Genomic DNA, 22,804 nt, shown 5'->3' with positions numbered 1-22,804 from the left:
CGGCCATATTTACAATATTAACCCATTGGGCCATCTTCATCTCTATATTTATAAAATTTTTTCATTGCCTGAGAGCCAGCAGTAAAATGAATCACTGCAGCACATATTGTGATGGGGTTTCAATGGAACTTTATCAAATAGTTATAACTTCAGTACTTGTTGTTACATGCTAATTTAAAAAGGTACCAGGAAAGGTACCCTTCACAATCACTTTACTTTTGCTTCTTTAGCTGTAGTATCAACACAGTTAAAGTTACAGCAGGCCTTGCAAGCATACTCCAATGCAGACTCTGTAACCCAGCCTAATGAAAGTCTGAAAGCTTTTCTGATGCCTGATTATCTAGTAAGAAGTAACATGAACTTGGACATGTCAGGCAGATATCTGAGTGACAGAGAAACATAACTTCATCCCTAGCATGTCCTTCTAGACTTCCTGCCACAAGGCAAAGTGGTGAGGGATGTTGGTTTCTGGGTTCTAAGCTAGACTTAACAGACTGCATAGTCAACTAGGGTTTTGCATCTGCCTTCTCTGGAGCCAAGGCAGCGGTACCTTGATGTTTTTAAGATGCAAAAACAACATACCTGATGATGAATTCCATAAAGGGATAACCCAGGTCTCTTCTTCTTCTATTGATAGATACTCACTCAGGAGTTTCTGGGAGATAATAGGAGCCACATACCAGTCAACTGTGGATTCTATGAACCTTAAAATGTTTCCAAAGGAGGAGACTTCTGGTGGGAAGCAATAGGGAGAGTTGATATCACAATCTTTATTTATCTCAGAGAATAATATCCAGATCCTCTGATTCTCCCAGAAGGCAAAATGGGAGGAGGATTCCCACTGTTGCTCAGCTCTGGACTGGCAAACTGGCAATATGCAAGGGATTTAATGTGCCATGGGCACGTCAACTGTTAGGTGACAAAGTATCTCACAGACACACCTGCCATTGGCAGCATAGGGACTTGAAAGGCCTGATCTATGCCTAGTGTTAGCATTAGAACATGGTCTCAAAGGACATGCTTCCCATGCCATGAAGACAAATCCCATCAGACACCAGATAACTGTCTGAAATCCACAGCCTGCACCAAGGACCCTGATATTGGAGGGCCCGGTGTATCTTCCTCCTTCTGAGTTCATTCAGCTTTGCTGGACCCAAAGGGTGCACAAAGGAGAAGCATCCTCAGTCCCTTGTGCAACCACTCAGTTCTGGAAAGGGGACTCTAGAAACTGTTCCTCAGCAGCAGGCATATCATAAGTCAGCTGTAAATATTTGACTGAGGGCTGCCAGTATTAACACTCTAGAAGCGCCTCCCCAACCTTACTGTCAGAAGTGCATCTCTGCAGGCCCCTTCCTCTCTGCTAAACAGAAGGATGGTCATAAACTGGAGTCCTTGCTAGTCAAGGGTGATGATGTCACATATGGAGACAAGACGGCTATCCTGGGAACAGTCTTAGCTCTAAATTGATGTGATCAGTGTCTACTCTCTGATTCTAGCCATTTGGCACTTCTCTGGCAAAGGCCTGCTCATGGGACCCTCCTATAAATCCCTATGATGGCTGCTTTCAGCTGTCACTATTCTTCAGTTGGCAAGGCAGGTTTAGGAGTTAGTCCATGTTGTATTTTCTGCTGGCTGGACTGAATTACAGTCACTTATGGCAGTACTTCAGTTTGTGCTCCCCTCCCAAGCAGTAGAAACAATGTAACTGTGTGAGTTTTCTCTTGTTATTTGCCACCCAAACATTTAGATGGTTCTTGTGCTTTCAGCATCAAACATAACTTTCCCACAATGAATGTTAATACTGAGATCTAAATTATGCCAGCGGGATATCACAATGTGCAGTGGTGAAAGGCATGCATGCCTCATATAAAACCTGAGTTTCAAAGAAACTTTCCAGACTGCACTGAAAGGACTGTGTTTCTCATCTACAGAATTCTCATGGCATCTATCTGCTTTTTATAGGTTCATAGTAGCAAAGTCACGTCATGTTGCTTATCAGGTGCTAGAGTCCACCATATCACGCACACACTCAAGTCTCTCAACAAAAGGTACTGTTATGACTCTGTCATAGTCCATGTTGGTGTGAATGATTTGAGACATACCTCTCTGGACTACATGAAGAGAGACATGATTGAGCTTGCTGAATATGTGTCCCAGGCAGGTATGTCCCTAGCCTTAAGCAGTATCCTACTGTCACCCAGAATGGTGCTTCAATACAAACAGAAAATGATTGACTTTAACAATTGGCTTAGTTTCTTGTGTCATTCCAATGGGATCCAGCACCTGACAGCCTGGAAGGACATGATTGACAGACCACGATGCTTTGCCAGAGATGGCCTTCATCTGTCTCCCCTGGGCTTCAGGATTCTGGCAAAAGCTCTTGCCTCCCCCATTGTGCCTTTTTTAGGCAAAGTCATGAGGACAAAATTACCAACGTGAAAAATTCTTCTAAATGAAATTTAAAGGTCATGCTGCTAAACGGTAGGAGTCTAAACTTGAAACTGCCCTCATTGCAAGCATTCCTCACCCTGGAAGATGCTGACATTTATGCAGTCACTGAAACCTGGTTCAAAGCTGCAGAGAGCACCGCAGCCTTACCAGATTACTCGCCCTACCATACTTTCAGATCCCACATGGATGGCTACAAAGCCAAAGGAAGTGGAGTTTCAATATTTATCAAAGACATACACACCTGCAGGTTGGTCAAACAGTATGACGCACAGGAGACACTCCAGGTGCAGTTAACTGTTGACAAAACACCTACTCTAATCATAGCTAGCTACAGACCCCAACCATGACTCAGGAAGCTCACTTCACCTATCTGGACTTACTTGAATCCATCAAGATTCAACCCTGTATTCTGATCCTGGGTGACTTTAGCTACCCAACCATAGAGTGGAAGACCTATTCTAGCCCAAACACATCCAGAGATTCCTCGATTTCATCAATGCCAATGCACTGGATAAGCTGGTCAACACCCTCAAGAGAGGTGAAAATATTCTACCACCAGCAAGATAGTCCAGGAATGAAAAATGCAGGCCAAGAACTTCTAGCAGTTTAATAAAACACAGCAAAATTGATAAGATTGAGTACTTTTGTATAAAAATACTTCATCAGAATCTGTTACAAAAGCACAAACACCAAGTTTATATACCCCTCCCTATAATCACATGATAGTTTGCATCATCAATGCACTCAGTTGTACAAAAAGGCATGCCTTAAAGCAACAACATGTTACAAGTTAAAACTTAAAAAATATTATGTTATCTATTACTTTTCAAATATAAAATGAAAATAAAAATAATCCTTGCCCAACAAAAAAGTTGTTTTATATCTATATATATAGTATGTTGAAATGCACGGAACAACAGCACCTGTCTACACAGTATAAGATTTAAGTTTTAAAACACAAGCTATAGACACCCCTTTATTGAGACCAGGAGGGTTGGTAGCATTTAATCTAAACTGCAGTTCCCTTTCTTCCAATTTATCCTCCCATGGTCTCCCTCTAATGTCTTGTAACACTTGCTCCAAAACAAAAAAATAGAAAACTGTGACTGGGGTTCTCTATAATATGTTTAGCAAGGGCATTTTTACTATCCAGTTTTCTAATATCAGCTTTGTGTTCATATACACACTGTTTGATTTTCCTCTTTGTCTTGCCTACATAAAAACTTGTGTACACAGTTGACATACAGCCGCATAAACCACCCCTATACTGTTGCAGTTACAAAAATTCCAGGATCTAATTGTCATTTGGTTTAACACCAGGTTATCACCTTCCAGTATGTCATTACAATAATTGGAACAGCTACACTTATAGGTGCAAGCCCTTTTGTTACTGCGTCCATATTCACAGTGGACAGATGTGTGCTCAAGATAATTTTTAATGGTCTTGCCCCTTCTAAAGACCACAATTGGATGGTTCCCTATTTTGTCTCCAAATTCTTTAAACAAAGAAAAAATCTGCCAGTTTCTGATCAAAATACGCTTAATCTGAGGAGCCTCATTGCAAAACTCTGTAACAAAGGCTTTTTTCCATAATAGGCCCATCCACTTGTCTCCTAGAAAATGCACCTGTGGCCAAAGTGGAGATGGGGTGTATAAGGGGTACTATATCCCCTTTCATTCTTTTCTCCATAATATTATCCTGAATCGTGTCAAATATGCTCTTGAGGTACCCCCTCTTGAGTAACGTGTCACAGTGTCTTACATTCTTCCACAAAATGGTTGTGAGAGGAAACCATTCTGGCCACTCTAATATATTGGCCTTTGATGATTCCTAATTTTTGATGGAGAGGGTGGTTGCTCTCAAAATGTAATAGACTGTTGCTGTATGTGGGTTTTCTGTAAATTTTACTAGCCCATTGTTCAGTCTGATAATCTTTAAAAATAGTAACATGGCAATGGGGGGGTTAAATGTGCTGCTACATTTTAAAATATTGCTAGTAAAATCTGTTTGACTTCCCAAGATTGCCATTGCCCTTAATATTTTTTGAAAAAATGTTACAGTTGGATTTCAGAGCCCTTTGTAAATTTAACCATAATAGCACAAGTAAATTGAATAACCATGAGTATACATTGCTTTTTCAACTAGCTAGGAACAAACATTTAAGGGTCATGAAACCCGACAAAGGGGGAGGGGTAGTAGTCATGAACAGAGAAGACTACTTGTACAAAATGATGAGCCATGTCACAAAATGTGATTTGTATGAGGAGACATCATTGAGTTACAACAAACTGGAATACTGCAGAATTGATTTTTTTCTGCAAGACATGGTGGAAGAGGGGGAAATCACACTGGAAGTACACAGGTTTCTTCAGGTATTACATCCTGTTGTCCCGTGTATATTCAGGATCCCCGAGATTCACAAGAACATTGTTGACCCACCAATGAGACCAATTGCAAATTCCAGTAAATCTAAAATCCACCTCCTTGGGGTCTACGTGGATTCTTTGTTAAACAAGTGTTTGGAACCTTCTGAACACATTTGCAAGGACTCATGGGATTTTTTTTGTGTAAAATGAACAACTTGGAATTTTCAAGGGACTGTGTTTTTTCAACAGTGGATATAATTGAGCTGCTTAACGTTATACCACACTAACAAGTTCTGGAATGGTTCCATGATTTCCTGTGTGAATGCACTGAGTTTAACAATGACACTGTTAATGTTTTAGTTTTATGCATGGAATTGGTTCTGAAATATAAATTTGTTTTTCTGGAGGGACAAAAGTATAGGCAGAAAAAAGGGGTAGCTATGGGGGTGTCTTGTGCCCCCATATTTGCCAACACAGTATTGCTGCAAAGGGAACAACATGTTCTTTACAGACACTATGCAGTTAAACCTTGGAAGTTATAGCTCTGTTTTTTGGACGGTATTTTTATAGTCTGAGATAGACCCCCCCCCCCAGAGTAGATCCGTGATTTTATGGAATTTATTAATTCCTCTACATCTTTTTTGAGGTTTACTCACACAATATTTTCAGGTTATCTCACCAAACAACCGATATCCTCCTCTCTCAATGCTTTCTGGAATTCATAAATTCCAATGCCCTGGATCAACTTATGCACACCCCCACTAGGGGCAACAATATCCTAGACCTAGTCATTACCAACATGAGTGACGGGTGTTTCACACCTGAAGTCAACTCCTCGTTGGTCAGATCCAACCATAAGCTAATCACCCTAGATATCTGCATCCCAACTCCCAACCACCATTAAGGAAACCACGGTAAAAAATTTCTCCAAAGCCAACTTCATGCTTCTTAAGACAGAAGTGGCAAACTTCATGACACCCATGCAGATGGACAATACAGTTACAACTGCTGAATCCTACACAAATGCACTCTATAAGGACTTACACGAGTGCATGGATCGTGCTATCCCAAAGAGAACCAAGACGCTATCCGCCAAAAAAAGGAAGCCAATGTGGTGGTCCCCTGCCATAAACAAACTCTACAACAGAAGGAAGAAACTGTTCAAAAGAGAGTAAAATCCCATGAGTGGAGAAGCTCCCTGATCAGCCTCAATAAGAAGCTGAGATCCCTTATAAGATCCTCCAAAGCTAGCTACTAAAATAAAATCGCCACTGATTTTAAGGGCAACCACAAAGCATTCTATAGCTATGTCAAGAATCTCAATGGCAACACCCAGATCTGTCTGAGTTACAGCACAACGGCACAAAAATTATAGAGCCAACTGATATTGCCAACATCCTGGCGGATAGATTCAGTGCTAACTTTACCCTCCTCTCACCCCCTAAAGGGCCCACATCTGTACAGGAAGAATGCAGAGTCCCTGTAAAAACAACTGTGCAGGTAAAAGCTGCACTATCTAAAACCAAAAACACAGCATCCATGGGATGGGACAACATCCCAGGCAGCATTTTACATGAACTTCAGAACAAACTGGGTCCCCACCAAAGCACCATGTTCAATCATAGTCTCACATCAGGCTCTGTGCCCAATGAATGGTGCACAGCAACAGTTATCCCACTCCACAAAGGGGAAGCCACCACTGATCCTGGGAACTATCGCCCTATTAGCCTGACGAGCCTGGTCTGCAAGGCCATGGAACGTATCATCATGGAACTCATAAACAAAGACATTGGTAACCTCCAAACTCTGGACCTCACCCAGTTCGGGTTTGTGAAAGGCAGATCATGTCTTCTGAACCTGATCGACTTCTTTGAGGCAGTCACCAAAGCCGTAGACGAGGGTAAGGTGGTTCACACAGCCTATCTTGACCTCGCCAAGGCTTTCAACACCATCCCCCATTCTGGAATTATAGCTAAACTCACTAAACTAGGTATAAATCCCTACATCACAAGATGGGTTGCCAAATGGCTCACTGACAGAGCCCACACTGTAAAAGTTGCAGACTCCAAATCTGACTTCAAACCAGTGACAAGTGGAGTAGCACAGGGTTCACTCCTGAGACCTCTCCTGTTAGGTATCTACTTCTCTGAAGTACAGGCTAACACAGAAGGCCTCTGGCTAACGAAGTCTGCAGATGACTGCAAACTAGGAGCCATAATCAAGTCCCCAAATAATGTGGACATCCTACAGAAGGGCCTCACTGAGACAGATGCTGGTGTCAGAGGCATGGCCTCAAGCTCAATGCCAAAAAGTGCACTGTCATCCCATTTGGTAAAAACTCTGTACCCATGAACTACCACATAAACGGCAGTCTACTTAACACCTAATGTGTGATAAGAGACCTTGGGACCCAGGTGGGCAGTAGTCTCTCCTTTGATAATCACATCGCTACAGTAGTCAAGAAATCCTTCTATGTGTCACACCTCATCAAAAAAGGGTTCTCATCCAGGAAAAAAGAGGTCATTGTTCCCCTCTACTCGGCACTCATTAGACCCATTAAAGAGTACAACTCCCCTTTTGGAATGTACCTCACAAGACATCTGCAGCAGCTGGAAAGGCCACAGAAGTACCTCACAAAGAGGATTACTGGCCTCAAACACATGCCTTACACTGACCGTCTCAAAAAAATCCAGCTTTACTCTATAGCATATCGCCTACTCCAAGGAGATCTCTGCCTAACATATAAATCTATGTTAAACCTAGAGCTGTTGGACATGCTACACCTAAAGAAATCCCAATCCCTCCAAGCTACACGTTCTAGGGACCTAAACCTTGTCACCACAATAAACAGGACATGCTGGAGGGATAGGGTCCCAGAGACTTCCTATACCATGGAACAAGCTACCCATCTATGTCGAGCAAAGTTCCTCATTAGCACTCTTCAAGAAAAATCTTGATGAGTGGATGGGAAATAGGAAATACACCCCAGGGATCACTTCTGTGGCTCTGCTCGACAGGGGCACAGGAAATTAACTTTCTTGGGTGGCGTAAGCCAGGGAACCTTGTTGGCTAGGCTTACTTATGCCCTTGGGCTGATAGCCTAGTACCTACCTATGAACCAAAGCCAAAACCTTCCATAGAGCCACATGCGTAGCCTGATAGACATCTAGCAGCTATATAATTTTGCAGTTTAAAGAAAACAATAAAGTCTTTCACAAACAGATTTAAAATATCTTTCTTGTTATAGTAATGGTATAAATACTCAATGATCTTGCACAAACCCCATACAAGTACTTTTACTGTGTTCTAGTACAGCAATCAGTTGTCAACCTTTGCAAAAAAAGGTAGAAGGGACATGTTTTTTTGGAATCCTTTTCTAAGTAATTCTGTTAACACAGAGACATGACTTATCTGATCACACAATGCTTCTCATGATTACTTTCTAAAATAGTAGAGGGAATTTGATTTATATCTAATTTTTATGCAACATTTACTATAATGATGATAAAGGGATTCATAACTCAAGCACATCTGGGAAACTATCCTGCACTCATTAATGATACACAGATGATATATTCTCCCTATTGCAAGCCAAATTCCTTCTGCCACAGGAGATGCCAGAGGTGAAAAATAATATTTGGCATTAGGCCATGTAACAGACAACTGCATATGCAATGCTCAGTTTTCAGAATTAGAAGTTATGTAGTTGCCGTAACTTGGCATATGTGTTGTCCATTTTCATTCCTCATCACAAATGGATATTGGATCTGATCCTCGAATCTAACTTGTCTGCATATATAAGACTTCAGATCCAATTCTTGAGCTCCTCCCTCTACCCATAATGCCCTATTCTAACCCCAACTCCTCAGATTGAGTTTGCTGTCTAATCTCCCACTTTATCATACAGATAGAAAAAGATGTAAGAAAAGAGATGGGGCTCAAACCTGGAAGTGAAATGTTCCAATACAGTCAAACAGATACCTCTAGGAGTGACAAGGCCGAGGGATGGCTGGGAGGAAAGATAAGGATGAGTGAAAATTGACAACGCAGATGCCAACTTATGGTAAGTACATAACTTCTAACTGATGTTGCCTTTTTCATTCTTCCTCACAAATGGGACAGAATCCCCAACAATGTATCTCTCGGGAGGCCCCTACAGAAGGACATGCCAGAGCACTGTTGAACCAAAGGAAGTTCTGCTTCTAGAGACAACGTATAGTTTGCAATGTGCAACAAAGGTATGAGTCTTTGACCAAGTGGCTCCGGTGCAAATACTGTCAATGGGAGTTCTCAACGAGAAGGCAGATGAAGTAGTCATAGATCTAGTGGAGTGAGCTCTAGAAGGTTGATTCAAATCTAATCCTTTTTGAGAATAAACCAACAAAATGCAATGAGTAATCCATTTGGCCAGTGTAATTTTAAAAAAACTGCCTGACCCAAGCAGGTGGGGAAAAGGATACAAACAGCTAATCAGACTTTCTGAACTGATTTATCTTGTGAAGATAAAAATGTAACTATCTGTGCACATCAAGGAGGTGAAGCATGTATTCTCTTTTGTTTGTAAATTTTGGGAAGAAGACTGGTAATTGTATTGATTGATTAATATTATTCTCTGTTGCCACCTTAAGAAGAAAAGGACTGGTCCATAGAGAGACAATGTCCCTATGAAAAATAATGTAAGGAGGGTTAGCTGATAGAGTCTGAAGCTCAGAAATTCTTTTTGCTGATGTGATAGCCACTAAAAAGCTAGTTTTCCAAGAAAGGAACTTCATGTCGCATGTGTCCATCATTTCAAAAGGTTTCTGGGTTAAACTCTGAAAGACTACAGTAAGGTCCCAAGGGGGAGAGGGGTCTTTTACTGGGGATCTGAGGAGAAAGACACCCTTCATGAAGGCTTTACATAACCTGGAGGAAGCAAGAGAAAACAAATTGCTTACAGACTGGAAATTGGAAATTGCTGCTAACTGAAGCTTAATAGTAGAGAAGCAAGCTCCTTCTTTAAAAAGAGTAGTTAGAAAGAGAAGAATGGCCAAAGTAGGTGCTGAAAAGGGGTCAATATTCTGATTGGAAGCCCAAACAGAGGATCTTTCCATTTGCTTCTGTAGACTTTCATGGTACAAGCCTTCTGGGAGGCCAAGATAATGTCACGAACCGGAGAAGCAAGCTTGGACCGTCTATTACTGGAAATAGAGAAACCATGCAGTTAGCTTGAGGGTGTGGAGACTGGTGTGTTGAATTCCCAAGGGATGAGACAGGAGATCCTCAATGGACTCCAGTATCTATGGGGATATTTCATGTGAGACCAGAGGAAGGGGAACCATACCTGTCGAAGCCAGATGGGGGCAGTGAAGATAACTGAGCTCTTCAGCCTGCTTGCTTTCTGCAAGAACTTGGGAATCAGAGGAAGAGGAATGTAAGCACAAAAGAGTACTGGGGGCCAAATGCAAATCAGAGCATCTCTCAGTAACTCCGAGATCAGAGCGAAGTACTTGCTGCACTTGTTTTTGAGGGATGAGGCAAACAGGTCTCAGCAAGGCTGGCCCAGTGGCTGAAGATCATATTCGCTACTGATTGACTGAGAGACTACTTATGCAAAATCTGAATTAATCTGATGAGTCTGTACGCTAGTGTGTTGGTTTTCCCTGGCATGTGCGTTGCAATGAGAAAATGGTCTGAAGAGATTGCCAATTCCCTAACTCTCATGGTCTCTCTGCACTGCAGATAAGAGTGGGTTCCTCCTTGTTTGTTGTTGTACCAGACTAATGCCATGTTGTCTATGTGAACTGCAATAGTCGCCATAGGCAGAATGTCCTGAAATGCCTGCAATTACAGAAGGACTGCTCTCATCTCTAGGACACTGATATGCAACATAGTCTCCAGACTGGACCAGTTGCCCTTGGACCATCTTTCCAAAGAAATGCCTCCCACCCCAGTTGGGAAGTGTCTGTGGTCACTGTGGCAACTGGGGGAGGAAGGGTGAATGGTCTGCCCAGAAACAGGTTGATGGACTGGATCCACCAGCAAACATAACGTTTGCATATTGGGGTGAGTCTTATGGGAAACAAACAGAGGCTGGTAAAGTATGGACCACTGTACAGTCAAGGTCCACTGAAAGATTTGCATAAAGAATCTTGCTAGAGGAACAAGAAGAATGGCAGCTGACATTGTCCCAAGAGCTTGTAGTCCTAGTCCTGCTGGAGGGGATGTATGAGACAGTATGGCCAGTACCTGATTTCTCAAGGATGTGATGCAATGAAGAGGTAAGGATGCCACCTGAGTTATAGTATTCAATAGAGTCCTTATAAATTTCAGGGTCTGTATAGGGACCAGGTTTGATTTGGCATGGTTTATCAAGATGCCTAAGTTGTTGGAAATCTGCAGAAAGCAATCCCTGGCTTGTAGAGACATGGAAACACCTGGAATCCCCTGAAACACAAGTGAGTTGCTGCTACTACTGCCATCCATTTGGTAGCACCCTGGGGGCTGTGGTGCAACCAAAGGGCAATACTCTGAATTGGAAATCATTGGCTCCAGCCAAAAGCGTAGATATCTCCTGGATCACCTGTCTACTTTGAAGTGATAGCACGCATCCTGGAGATCTATACAGCACATCCAATCATCCTTGCACAGAACAGGCAGGATGGACTGAACCAGAGCTATTCGGAATGTCATCTTCTTTACAGAATGGTTCAAATTGCATAGATCCAAAATGGGTCTTAGGTCCCCTTTTTTCTTTGGCACTAAAAAGAAGTGGGTGTAAGTTCTGAATCCTATCTGATTGGGTGAGACCTCCTGGATGACTCTTTTCTGAAGCAGCTTTTGTATTTCCTGAGCTACATCGTCCCTCTGACTGGGTGGAACATTGGAAGCTTCTTTCTTTTGACAGGAGGAGGAAGGAAAAGGGTACGTAGCAACCTTTGGATATAATTCTTAGTAATCATGCATTTTTGGTGATATCTTTCCAGGCGTCTAGGTGCAAAGAGAAGTGACCCCCAACTGCCTCCAGCGGCAGACAGTAGGGCAACATTTCAGAAGCGTTGATAGTGCCTATCAGAGAAGGAATTTCTTAAGCCCTGATTCTGCAGGCCCCCTCTGCCTCTAGGACAATGTCATCCATTGAAACTTCCTCCTCTGCCTCTGGAGGAAGTATTCCCACGCGAATCCTGGAAAGGTCCCTGAGATTTCCAGAACCACATCTTCTTACTGCCTCATTGGTTTCTACAAAAAGTATGTTGAGAGGTAGAAAACTTGATTCCTATGGCAGACAGAGTCTTCCCTTCTTGTTCTCTGTGGGTGAGCGTGTCTTTAACTGATGGGCTGAATGAGGAAGAGCCATCAAAGGGGGCATTGACAAAGGACGCATTGAAGGGTTCTGCAAAGTCGCAAAGCCTCATCGAGGCATGTCTCCTAATGGCTATGCCTGAACCAGCAGCTCATGAGGCACCCCCTGTGCTGCATGGGAGATTAACCTCATTGATGCATTAGAAATGGACAGAAGAGTGGCCAGTTGTGGAGAAAAGTTCTTGAGATCTTCCACAGAGATGGACTCTAACAAAGTATTTGATAGTCCCTTCGACAAATCTCTCTGGAAACGAGTAAAGTGTGCCATGTAATTTAATGACCTCAGAGCAAATATAGCTAAAGTGTACACTCACTTTCCCAATCTGTCCACCACTCTGGACTCCTTGTTTGCTAGATGGACACAGGAGCTTTGTTCAGCGAGCTCTTTCTTGGTAGCTGCCACCACAACTATAGCATCAACTGGGATTCTCTTGCTCCAGTGCAGTCTATCAAAAGAAGGGACTAAAAACTTGTCCAGGGATTTGGGGACAGGCTTGACAGTGTCCAGTTCCTTCCAAGCCCGGCAGGAGACCAAGCCAAGAACTTCATCTGCCTGGGGGAGGGGGGGGTGAAGATGGTCCAGCACTGAAAGCCTGCAGAAACAGTGATTCCTCAGGAGAATGAGATTGAGAAGACCAGCCACCCTTCTGTTTGAAAATTTCAAGGATATCGCTGAAGGAGACATCATTGGGTGGAGATCTGGGGGGTCCTTCTCCCTCATCAAAATCAGTGATTTCCATGAAACACTCCATGGGTGAGTCTATGTGTCTCCTCTTACACATTCTCTTTCGAGGGACCTCTTCTGTGGGGTGTTCAGGATAGGTATCAGAAAGGGGAGGATTCCTCTGGGGAACCTGTTTGGAGGCTTCCTGGAACTGGCTGTCCCTGTGGAGCAGCTCTGACAAGCTCAGAGCTGAGACCCAATGAGGGGCAATGGTTAGGATCCAAGATAAAAGAAGACAGTTCTCTGTGCAAAGAGTGAAGCCCTTTATACCACCTTGAAAGCTGATAAGGGGAAACCTCTCCCCCCATCCTTGGAGCCGAAGCCACTGAAGGAAGGTCGGGGCTATCCCCGGATCCGAGCCTCACTGGGAGAATCAGATCCGAGCTGTCCAGGGTTGAGACTCCAAGGGGAAGTATGGATCCACCAAAGTCAGAGCTGAACCCAACCCTTCAGACCCGGCACCGACCTCTCGGATCTGAGACTCGCTCTGATCTGAGGGTATCTAAGCAGAACAGGTCAGGAACACTGTTGGAGTCAATGAGGGAAGCTTTACTGGATCAGACACCAAACCTCTCAGGGATCTCACATCCTGGGACTCCAAAACCATGAGTCAGATCAGAGAAGGAGAAAGGATTGGCTGAGCTGGTGCACTCATGGATCCATGAGGGGACAGAGTTGGCACATCCCCGTTCTGGATCTGAGCCCTGAGAAATATCTGCATCATCCTGTCTCACATCTGCCTCTGTCAGACTCCTCGAAGACCTGGATGATGCTGTGGATGCTGGTCTGGAATGCTTCCTCAACGTCTGGAACAGTTATGTAGGTAGGGCCGCAGAGACTGGATTCAAAATACACTCAAGAGTAAGACTTCTGTTTGTCAGATCTGAAGGCTTAGGATCCAAGAAAGAGATAGAAGATAATGGGGAAACCCACACAGTAGCAGAACCTGTCAGATCAGAGGAAGAAAGTGGCCCAAAGGACTTCAGATCCAAGGAAATTGGATCCAAAACCTTCCTTATTTTCTCTAATGGCTCTGAAGAAGCCCTCGGGGGACTTCTGAAGAGCCTGTTTCTTGGAATCCAATGAAGAAGACTGGGTTGCTTTGGAGGGAGTTTGAGCCCCAGAAGAAGCAGGTAGTAAACCATTCAAAATTAACTTGTTGCACCTGTCCGATAGAGCCCGAGTGTTAAAAGTGGTGCAAATAGAACATATAGAATTTAGATGGTCAGCCCTCAGGCAATAGACGCACTTCCTGTAGGACATCAGAGTTGGGAATCTTATGCCCACAAGAAGTGCACTTCTTAAAACCAGTAGGTTTGTTGGACATGTTAGTTAGAAAAAAGTAGTGTAACTCATGGAAACAAAGGGGTTAGCAGGGCCAGAATATGAAACTGCACAAGTTGTTAGCTAAGAAAAAGTAGTGTAACCCAAAGAGACAACAGGTTTAATGCAATCCAGAAAAAAAAAAAAAAAAATGAGATAGCACATTTCTTTTTGTCAAACCCTACAGGGAAAGAAACACCTGACTAGGGATAAGAGAAAAATTACCAACACGGGCACCAAAAGTTGGAAAACACGGAAAGAGAAAACCCCTGATGCTAGAGACAGCTAAGGAGGGAGGAAAAGAGTAGATATTAAGCTTAATAGCAAAAGAAGAAAATTTAGGCAGAAAGTTAGATAAACTATATGAAAAATATGGTTTACCTTTGAAAGGTTGAAAATCAACCTGTCGAACGGCCCTTTGTGCGAACCGGAAGGACGAAAACCGTCAGTCCGAATTGCACTGATGTTCGAAAATCAGCAAATCGAAAACCAGATTAGTTGATTTTCGAACTACAATTACGAATACAGATCGTAATGCAGGGGGGAAAGCCCCCCAGCACCCCCCACACCCCCTACTTTATTATTCTAACTCCAAGGTCGCACTACAGTGGGGAAAGGGTCCACTTCCCGATCCCCACTATAGTGCACTTCACACCCACAATACCGAATCTGCAATAAGCGAATGTCATGCCTCATGATAGCTGAGCATTACAGTGGCATCCTACATCCCCAAAAACAGCACATTGCCCTGCTCCAATGTGTTACTGACAGTAAAGAGACACAGGGAACAGCAACAAAATAATCTTGTGCTTTTATATTTGTGCAAATGGATAACATATGGTACTGTCAGGGGATACTACCACCCTTACAGCTAAGATCTGTACAGCATACTCACCTATACTTTGACCTGGTCACTGCGAATACCCAAGTGTTGTATTAACAGCAGTCTGTAATGTTTCTGAATGCTGACACTACTCTTGTTTCTTTCCATTTCAGATTGGCTATGTTTTCCTGAAGCTCAGTACTGACAGTGATGCAACACCCAGAGTCCTGAAGCCAACAGTCTCGTATCATGGTTACATTCTTACTATGCTTAGTGTTGTAAGAGGCAATTAAAAAAACATTCATGGTTATAAATACAATTCTCAGCAGTAATGACACCACTTGCTGGTTTTGCATCCACTCACTATGTTGCCAAGTTCACTGGTATGTGTCAGAGGGTCAGGATCTTCCTGCATGAAGTCTGTCTCCTCAACCTTGACTCTTTCTGCAGGACATTTTGGTGTTTCCAAAAAACACTGTTTTTTTTGTACATACAGCAGGCTTAGTCCATACAAAGTCTTATGACATAATACTTGACATCTAGCCTTACCAGAAAAAACAGCTATGCTAGGGTTACAAAGGTATACAGGGGCTACTTCCTCAACTTTAGTAGTTAAGCCACCTGAAAAAAGAAGTTATGTATCTACCATAACGTTCAATGTTTGTAGTCCATCTCGCCCTTCATTCTTACTCGTGGGATCGGAGCCGAACCTCGGCTCCGACTCGGCCATACTCTAGCTCGAAAACTTCTGGTTGGCTCGTGGTTATGAGGTATCCCATGATGCATCACTAACACAACCCAGATCTTGTTTGCTGCAAGGAGAAACATACAGAGACAAAGAACAAATCAAGTCGAAAGGACTAACATAACCAAACAAACAGGAGACACTCTACCCCCAGGTCCTCAAGGAGGGGGCAGGAGGGTGGGTTTGTAAGAATGAAGGGCGAGATGGACTACAAACATCGAACGTTATGGTAGGTACATAACTTCTTTATTTTCTGTAGTCCTATCTCGTCTTCATTCTTACTCTTGGGACAGCCTCCTTAGCACCTTCATCTTGGGTGGCTTATTGGAAAATGTTCCTGAGTACTGTGGAACCAAAGAAGACCTGTTCCTGGAGGAAGCCATATCCAATTTGTAGTGAGTAATGAATGTATGAGGTGAAGCCCATGTTGCTACAGCACAAATGTTGTCTATTGGAATTTTAGCCTGAAAAGCTACTGAGGTAGACGCAGACCTGGTAGAATGAGCTTTCATCTTGAAGGGAAGATTTTTGCCAATGGATGAGTAGACAAAGGAAATGCAGCTGGAAATCCAGTGAGATAATGTGACTTTAGAAACTGGAAGGCCCTTCTGAGTATCTGAAAAGGAAACAAACAATCGATCTGACCTTCTGAAATCTTTAGTTCTGTCCAGATAAAAACGCAATTGTCTATGCACATCCAGTTTGTGAAATTTGTACTCTGCCTTGTTAGAAAAATTAAGGAAGAAAAAGTACAGTTTTGTACCTACCATAAATGTAGTTGTTCGAGTGTCTTCACTGCTGCAGTCATTACACTTGGGTTATCCTGCCGTCAGGCGGTCCCGCAGTCGGCCAGAGTTCCAAAGTCTTGGTCCGGCATCGGTTGCCGTCGCCTCCTCCCTGACGTCAGTGCATCAGGGGTATATAAGAAGCAGCCAACGCCATTTTCTTCAGTTTTTCTTGCCCCAGATGTTAGGTGCCCCCAAAAAGATAGGCAATACATATTGCTTACAAAACATACAGTAAGGTAAAAACAAAACCTTCAGTAACCAACAAATACACCACATAGATAGTATAGTGTAGAAAGTTATAGATAAGACCCAGCTAAGAAAGAGGGGATGGCGGGTGGGTAACCAGGACTGCAGCAGTGAAGACACTCGAACATCTACATTTATGGTAGGTACAAAACTGTACTATGTTCATCGTGTTTCACTGTTGCAGTCATTACACTTGGGTAGAATCCCAAAGCTGAGTCAGGGTGGCTGGTTCTATAGAGGATTTGGTGTGGCTATGAGGCCCTGCAGCACTGCAGTGGAAAAGCCAGCTCTGGATCTAGAGTAAAGAGGCAAGTGATAATGCTTGGTAAAGGTGTGCACTGAACTCCAAGTTGCAGCTTCCAAAATGTCTTTGGTAGGTACTCCTCTAAGATAGGCAGTAGAAGTTGCAGTTGCCCTGGTGGAATGTGGTCTAATGTTAGATGGTACAGGTTTCCCATGTTGTGTGTAGCAGAACCTGATACAGTGTCCTATCCACTTTGAAATGGTCTGCTTTGAAATAGCCTTGCCCTGTGATCTTGCAGCATAAGATACAAACAATTGTTCAGTTTTTCTGAAAGCTTTTGTTTTGTCCAAATAGAAGCATAATTGCCTGTGTATGTCCAAGGAATGAATAATTCTCTCCCCTTTATTCTGGGGATTTGGATAAAATGTTGGCAAGTGAATAGTTTGGTTAAGGGCCACACTGGATACCACCTTAGGCATAAATGAAGGGTTTGTTCTTAGAGAAACCCTGTCTTGGTGGAAAATGATGAAAGGCTCCACTGCATTAGTGCCTGTAGTTCTGAGACTCTTCATGCTGAGGTTATCGACAGTAGCAGAGCAGTTTTCCATGATATATATTTTAGTTCTGCTGAATTGGCTGGCTCAGAAGGAGGTAAAGTGAGTTTTTCCAAGACAAAATTGAGGTCCCAAGTAGGAGTTGGTGCTCTCCGGGGCGGTCTTATGTTTTTAGCCCCTCTGAGGTACTGCTTTGGCAATGGATGAGAGAAAATAGGAGGATCTGTGTTGTAATGAGCCAAAATGGCAGAAGCGTGGATCTTAATGGATGAGAAGGATAGTCCTTTGTCCAGCATCTCAGTTAAGTATTCTAGTATCTGAGGATTGTTAGGGACAAGAGGGTCAAGGCTTTGAGCCTGATTCCAGGCACAGAATCTCTTCCACTTTTCTGAATAAGATTTCCTGGTGCTAGGCCTCCTGGCCTCCAAAATGACATCCATAACAGCTTTAGATAGAGGTGTTGTCTGTTTGGCTAATGAATCTGCTATGCAGCCAGGGATAAGGTTTTGAGCTGACTGTGCAGGATCTGATTGTTTTGCTGAGTCAGAAGGTGTGGAATTTGAGGCAAAATCCACGGTGGGCCTTGAGCTAAGTTCTTTAAGATTGGGTACCAATGCTGGCGTGGCCAGTCTGGAGCAATCAGAATCATCTGTGGTTTGTCTTGTCTGGCTTTTAGGAGTACCTTTGAAAGGAGAGGCAGAGGTGGGAAGGCATAAACGTTTAGGCTTTTCCAGCTGAACGAAAGAGCATCCATTTTCCATGCTTGTGTGTGATAAGTCCTTGTGCAGAATTTTTGTAGTTGGCAATTCAGTGGTGAGGCAAAGAGATCTATGTCCGGGCACCCCCATTTCTGTATTATCATGCTGAAAACTTGTGAATTTAATTTCCACTCGTGAGGATCCATGATGTTTCTGCTTAAGTCATCTGCCAGAGTATTTTTCTTTCCTGGCAGGAATTGTGCTTGCAGATGAACTTGATAAGTTATAGCTGTGCTCCACAAGGTCATGGCTTGTCTGCATAGGGGGTAAGAATAAGTGCCCCCTTGCTTGTTTATGTACCACATTACGGTGGTGTTGTCTGTCTTTAATAGTAATTGTCCTGGATGCAGAAGGTCCTTGAAAGCTGTTAGGGCATTTTGTACAGCCAACATCTCTTTTTGATTGATGTGAAGATGCATTTGGTTTGTGGTCCATTTGCCCTGAATACATTTTCCTGCCATATGTGCTCCCCAGGCGTAATCCAAAGCATCCATTGTTAAAGTCTGCTTGGCTGTGGGAAGAATGAAAGGCTGACCCTTGTTGAGGTGACATGCCTGTGCCCACCATCGAAACTCCTGTTGTAGGCAGGGAATTAGTGGTATTACTGTTTCCAAGCTGTGAGAGTGTTGAGTCCAAACACTTTTTAGGTACCATTGTAATTTCCTCATATGCAGTCTGGCATATGGAATTAGTAGAATGCAGGATGCCATGAATCCCAAGGCCTGCAGAATTTCTCTTGCAGGGAGTTGGGACTTTTTTGCCATCATTTGAAAATGCTGAGTCAGTTGTCCTTGTTTGTCTGGCGTGAGATAAGCCATCTGGAACTTGTATTTAAGCTGGCACCCAGGAATATTATCTCTTGTGAGGGCACTAGTTTTGACTTCTTTTCGTTTACTGTGTACCCTAGGCAACTTAACAACTTTTTTACAAATGCCAGATGCTTTAGAAGAATGTCCTTGCTCTCCGCTTGAATCAGGCAGTCATCCAGGTATGGATATATTTGAATTCCTTTTTGTCTGCAAAATGCAATTACTGGTGCCAGGCACTTTGTGAAGACCCTGGGCGCAGTAGATAAGCCAAAGGGCAGTGCAGAGAATTGGTAGTGCATTGAACCAGCTATGAATCTGAGGTATCTTCTGCAATTTTGTCTGATAGGGACATGCAGGTAAGCCTCTTTGAGGTCCAAAGTAACAAGCCAAGCTTTCTTGCCCAACATGGGAAGGAGCTGCTGTAGTCTCAACAGTTTGAATTTCGGAACATCCAGGTAAGTATTTAGAGTGGAAAGGTCTAGTATGGGTCTCCAGGCTTTGTCCTTTCTGGGGACCAGGAAGAGTCCTTGTTCCTGCTGTGGTACTTTTTGAATAGCTGTCATGTCCATGAGGGCTGCAATTTGTTTTTGTGCCTCTGCCCATTGATTGTGTGGCAGGTCTGCCATACCTTTTAGCCTTGGTAAAGTGTGAAAGTGGAACCTGTAACCTTGAGACACAATATTCAGCACCCATTTGTCTTGGGTGATTGCTTGCCAGTTTTGTGAAAAAAGTGCTAGTTTCCCCCCCTAAGGGAGCTGCCAAAAGGGAAGAGTTTGGCATTGGAGGGGGGAAGTCATTGAGACTGTTTCCTTTAAGGTTGTGACTTGTCCTCACCTCCTTTTGGGGTTGAAGCACCCCACTGTCATGGTCTGTAACAGCCTTGGGGCTGAGATCTGCCTCTTGGGTGTCTGTATCTGCCTCTTTGTGGCCTGTCTGACACTGGAAAGGACCAATTTTTCCTAGGCCAATTCCTGCTAAATCTTGGTGGTTGTACCTGTAAGAAATCCTTCACAGTTTGCATAGATTTTGCCTTATCCTCCATTTTCTTTAATACCTCTTCTGCCTTAACACCAAATAAAATATCTTGCTGTAAAGGAGCATCCACTAATTTTGCCTTAACATGATCTGGTAAGGTTTGTTCCTTTAACTAAGCATGTCTTCAAATCACAGATCCTGTAACTGCTGCTCTACAAGAAGCTTCTAATGAATCAAAACCACATTGCAGAGTATGCTTTCCCACTTGTTCAGCTGCATGCAATAAATCCTGCATTTCCTTAAAATCAGGTTGTTCTGCACTTGTACTCATTTACTGTTTTAACCGAGACAGTAAATATTGTTGATATTTAAGCATGTGAAACTGGCAGTTTAAAGCCCTTACTGCTAAAGTTGCAGAGGTGTAAACTTTCTTCCCCCATCTGTCTAATGGTCTAGAATCCCTGTCCGAGGGAACTGGATTTTTAGCCGTGGAGGCCTTTACCCCTTTGGGACCCTGGGAAATAGTTTCTGGGTCAGCAGCAGGGTTTTCTATAAAGAAATTTGTGAGAGTCAGGGACTCTGCAGTACCTCTCTGGCTTGACTGGAGCAGGGGGTAAAGAATCTGGATTTAAACTGGATTCAGAGAACACATCGTCCACAATATCCAACACTGGTGGAATAGCAAGGGGCCTGTGCTGAGGCAATAAAAGAAAGTCTCTGAGCCTTTTCTTGGATTCTGAGTAATCCTGGCCCTCCTAATGGAAATGCTCCCTCATGGTATGTAAAGTTTCCCCAAAAGAGTAATCCTCAGGAGGAGAGGCTGAAGGAATTGATTCTTCAGCATCAGAGTCCTCATAGGGGGGTAAAGAGTATCCCTGGTCTGAAGAGGAATCAGAATATATTGAAACCTGGTCACAGGAATCATAGTCTGTATCCTGCCTAGGCCTTTTATCAGGAGGGGGATGGGAACCCCTGATCAGAGTAATTAAGTCTTCGGCCATTTTGAGCATCTGATTTTTAGGCCTGGAGGCCTGTCCAGGTGAATACTGTACTTGCTTCTTTGTCTTTAATGTAGTTTTAGACTTGGCTGAAGATGCAATGGTAAGTTGTGAAGGTCTAAAGATACCCTCAGAAGCCGATGCCTGCTCAGCGGCTCCGGACACATCTGAAAGGTTATAGTCTCCATAGTCCCAACACCTTGAGTAGCCAGTGGCCTAGGAAACTCCACGTGGGAGTCGGTCACGGCATGCAGCTCTGAGGTAGCGGGTATCAGGGGCTGCGAAAGCACCTCACTGAGAACCGGCGAACCGGCGACTGGCCTAGAAGAGGCTTCGTCATCAGTTTTGGGCCTCGAATGCCTGTCCTTATCCTTATCTTTGCGTTTTTTGTGAATTCCGGTCGTCGGTTGTTCTGACGGCATGGTATTGTTAAACCTTCAGCCAAAGAAATGGCGAGCAAAATCAAACCAACGTTTAATAGTGCGTTTGTTAAATCTAGCACAAAACCGGCAACTAGTGATGTCGTGATCTGGGCCTAGGCATGGAATACAGTAAGAATGAAAATCCTGATGAGGTATTTGCTTCCCACAAGAAATACAATTATTAACTTTTACTGACATCAGTCTGAGGCAAGAAAAAGTTTCCCCAACGGGTACTTAGCTTTACTGAAGACTTTGGTTCTGAAATTCGAAACTGATATCTCAGGAGTCGGCCGACCGGCACTTGCGAACTGCTTTTGCTTCGGGCACCGCACGGCAAGAAAGACCGAAGAAAATGGCGTCGGCTACTTCTTATATACCCCTGACGCACTGACGTCAGGGAGGAGGTGACAGCAACCGACGCCGGACCAAGACTTTGGAACTCTGGCCGACTGCGGGACCGCCTGACGGCAGGATAACCCAAGTGTAATGACTGCAGCAGTGAAACACGATGAACATCATGCAATTCAATGGACTGATTAATACTGGCTTGAGAAGAAACCTCAGGAATAAAGGAAGGGTTTGTCCGTAAGGAGACCCTATCTTTGTGAAACACCAAATAAGGGGGCTTAATGGAAAGAGCTTGCAGTTCAGAGACCCTTCTTGCAGAAGTGATAGCCACTAAAAATATAGTTTTCCAAGATAATAACTTAAGGTCACATGTTGCTGAGGGTTCGAAAGGACTTGACGTAAGTCTATGGAGAACAAAGTTCAAATCCCATGGCGCCACCGGATACATGACTGAGGGTCTTAACAAGGTGGTCCCTTTAAGCAAAGCTCTACACAGTCTATGAGCCATAAGATTAGATTCATTAGCCAAATGAAAAGTGGAAATAGCTGCCAGTTGAACTTTAATAGTGGCAGCTGCTGAACCTTGGTGGAACAACTGAGAAAGGAAGTCTAAAATGGCAGAAATGGGAGCTGTGTAAGGATCAAGATTTCTCTCATGGGCCCAAAAGGAGAATCTCTTCCATTTACTGGTATAAATCTTTCTGGTAGAAGGTTTGTGAGAGGGTGTCAGAATGTGTACAACCTCAGGAGAAAAGTCATGAAGCCTGACTAGGGATGGAATTGGAGCAGACAAGCTGTCAAAATGAGGGTGTGGAGAGGGATGGAACACCCCTGACATGTGCATCAGCAAATCTGGCACTGGGTACAGAGTCCACGGTTCGTCCATTA

The 22,804-nt window shown here is 43.5% G+C and overlaps 1 protein-coding gene across 2 annotated transcripts in view; it reads right to left on the bottom strand.

Annotated features, from left to right (window-relative positions):
• The window catches only part of FRMD4B (FERM domain containing 4B), a 2,055,076-nt gene that overhangs the window by 995,565 nt on the left and 1,036,707 nt on the right, over nucleotides 1–22,804 (bottom strand). The gene's annotated exons all lie outside the window — the stretch shown is intronic.

This window comes from Protopterus annectens, chromosome 7.part0 (genome assembly GCF_019279795.1).
Source record: "Protopterus annectens isolate FY-2018-M chromosome 7.part0, PAN1.0, whole genome shotgun sequence".
Classification (NCBI taxonomy): Eukaryota; Metazoa; Chordata; order Ceratodontiformes; family Protopteridae; genus Protopterus; species Protopterus annectens.
Note: the sequence above shows the minus strand (reverse complement) of the source record. Positions and strands in the feature narration are given on the sequence as shown.